This window comes from Suricata suricatta, chromosome X (assembly GCF_006229205.1).
Source record: "Suricata suricatta isolate VVHF042 chromosome X, meerkat_22Aug2017_6uvM2_HiC, whole genome shotgun sequence".
In the NCBI taxonomy this organism is placed as follows: domain Eukaryota; kingdom Metazoa; phylum Chordata; class Mammalia; order Carnivora; family Herpestidae; genus Suricata; species Suricata suricatta.
In genome coordinates this window covers 1,022,307-1,025,501 of record NC_043717.1, presented here as the reverse complement: position 1 = coordinate 1,025,501, position 3,195 = coordinate 1,022,307, and positions in this window count along the sequence as shown.

Genomic DNA, 3,195 nt, shown 5'->3' with positions numbered 1-3,195 from the left:
ACTGGGGGCAGGCGCTTGCCCGGCCAAGTGCCATCAAAGAGGCTGGTCCCCACGTGGCTGTTCCCTGAAGGTGACGTCTTGGCCAAAATGAATCCTGGCTGGGCACGCACAACCTGAGCGTGTTGACACAGAACCCGAGGATCTGCTTCTTTGATAGATAGTGGGGGGATTTTTTTGGTTGGGGGATTTGCCTGAGAATAGCAGAGACCTAGGGAACCCGACTGTGCTACACCGAATGTCCCCTAAAGCGTCCGACACCCCAGATGCTCAGATGTTGCTTCTACATGGTCTGGCCCCACGCAGAATACGGATCATTTTACTTTCGAAGGCACATGTCCAGCCCTCTGCTGCCCTGTTCAGGGTAAGTCCCAGGCTGTGTTTCGGTGGGATTACTTCTCCCCTGATTCTCCACATCCATCCCAGGGTCCTCTCCAGGACGCCATATTTCTTAATGTGTCACATCTTCAGATCCTCTCGGCTGTGACGTTTCTTGGGCAGTTTCTCATAGGAATGTGTCACATTCCTCATTTCTGATGACCTTCAGAGCGCCTCAGGCATTTTGTAGGACGCCTTCCAGGGGACCCGCCTGACGTTTTGGCCATGGATGGACCGGGGTGTTTGGTTTTCGGGGCATTTTACCCAAGGCACCTGCTATCAGCGTGATCTGTCACGTGGTCACCTGGCTGAACTCGTTTGGGTCCAATTTCTCCTCCCCGTGGTCGCTTTTTCCCACCTCTTTCCGTGCTGACACTGAAGGATACGAATTTAACTTCTACCTTCTTGTGGGTAGAGTCACAACCTACATTGTTTGGAATTCCTCTGCACGGGGACACCTGTGTCCTCTCCCTCACTTATATATATGGTCGATCATGTATTTACATCTCTATGGACATATTTTGGGTTACAACCCAATGGCCGGTCATCTTCCTTCTCAAACTGTCCCAACGCCGGCCATTGGGATCTCTTTCGGTCTATTTTCCCTTTGACCTGCCTGCCACACGTTTTGGGTTTTGAACATCTCCTCGCTTTCTAAGGTCATGAGATGAAGACAGAGGATGTGTCTTCCAAGCCCTCGTCCTGGAATTTAGTCCTTTGTCCAGGGACCCCGGTTTCTCTGGTTCGTGTGAGGAACCAAGATATGGGCGCTGGGTGAAGGGACTTCTCGGGAGATTCAGATTTTCTCCACTCACCTTACACGTGTGTTTTCTTTCCCTCATCTTTCCCCCTACCTAGGGCCCCTGCAGGGACGGAGAGTGCCGGCGAATGCAGAGCCGCTGTCCGCCCGTTCTGCGGAGGCCCCGAGAGCACCCCCAGCGCGGGCCACCCCCGGCGGGCCAGGACTCCAAAGTAAAGGGGCGGACCCCTGCGGCGCTCGGCGCGGCCCTTTGCTGGAGGCTGCGGAGCACTGCGGCACCCCGGCCACACCGTGGGGGTGAAGGCTGGGTGGGCACCGAGAGGATTAGGGCCGTCCCCCTGTCACTCTGTTGCCAAGCCATCCCCAGGCGGCCAGGACTCACGGGCGCTGTCTCCTCGGGGGCCATGCGGCCGTCCGTCAGTTCCATACACCCTTGTGGTCCCATCTGGTCACCCCTGCCCGCCCGCGTGGCCCCGTCTGTCGTGAGGTTTCCGTCAGCCTTTGTGCAAAGTCCCAACCCACAGGGGTTCCGTTTGTCCCCTCTCCCCGGGCTAGACAAGCTCAGAGGACAGTCAGCGGCAGGTCATGGCCCCCGTGGAGGGAGGTGCCGCGGGGGGCCTGACCCAGCAGTCTCAGCAGTCCACGCTCTAGAGCACAGAGGAGCCACCGCTGCGCTTTCCGGTCTCCTCGCGCGTGTGGGGAGCAAACGTTCCAAGGAAGCGACCCAAGGACCCCCACCCTCCTTGTCGCCACGTTTCCCCAAGTGCTGTCACCACTCTGCCGCAAGGAAAAGACGCCGTGTTCCGGAAGAAACCAAGAGCGCTCTGCGCTGCAGACCAGAGACGTTGCAATAAGTCCGTTCCGCAAAATTCCAGACGCCCATGTAGCATAGTTGCCGCTGGACCCGACACCACGCATCAGGCGGGAAGGTGGCGTTGCCCCGTCCGGCCACCACGAAGGGCGTTGGACTGTGTTTCCTCCGCTTTGTGTCCATGGAGGTTCCGGCGGGCCCTGCGGGGCGTGCGCACCTGCACGAACGTGCGCGCCCCGCCCGCCCCCGCCCGCCCCCGCCCGCCCCGTCCATCCTGCGCGACCCGGTGAGCAGACGCGTCCTCCTTGTGCGCGACCCTCCTTCTCTCCCGCAGGTGTGATGTGCGGCGCCTTCCGTGTTCTCTCGTTATAGCTTCCGCCTCTCACGTGGAGAAGGGCCATGAAGACAAAGCTCAGACATTATGGCTATTCCAGAAAATAAAATATTTTTCAAACCGCATGGCGTCCGTCCTGCTCTTTGTCTGGGGTCAGGAACAGAAGCTGACTATTGGGCAGTGGGCAGGTGCGCGTGAGAGACAGAGTTCAGCGTCCCCGCAGCCGGGCCCGGGCAGGAGGCGTGCATCCCATGAGGTCGGCATCATCTGGTCTCTGTGTTTTGCAGAAAGACACACCTCTCAGGTGCTTTGATGGGTGCTAACGGGGGTCGGTCCCATGCAGAGAGCTACAACAACAAGAAGAAAAGCAAACCTTGATCATGATTTTGACACCAGAGGGATTCTGAGGTCGCCTTCCTCAGTGGGGTCTGGTCTCAGGAGGATTCAGACGTCCCTCCCCACCCTGCACCTCCGGTGTGTGTCCCATTTCTGAGCGGCCCCCCAAGGGGGACAAACCTACCAGAACCTGCAGAGCGGACCCTCCACTCCGCCCCCAATGGGACAGAAGCGCTCGTTCACGGAGCTGGAAAGCGACACATAACAAGTACAATTTTATTTATTATTGATTTTTTAAATGTTTCTTTATGTTTTGAAACAGAGAGAGGGAGAGTGCGTGAGCAGGGTCGGGGCAGGGAGAGAGAGAGGGACAGAATTCCAAGCAGGCTCCAAGCTGTCAGCACGGAGCCCCACGGGAGTCTCAAACTCATGAACCGTGAGATCATGACCTGAGCTGAAATCAAGAGTCAGATGCTCAATTGACTGAGCCCCTAAGGCATCACGGGCTTAAACTCAGCTTTGGGCATCTCGTCATTGGGGCGCTCTTGGGGTCTCCAATTGAAAACACAAAGATGATAG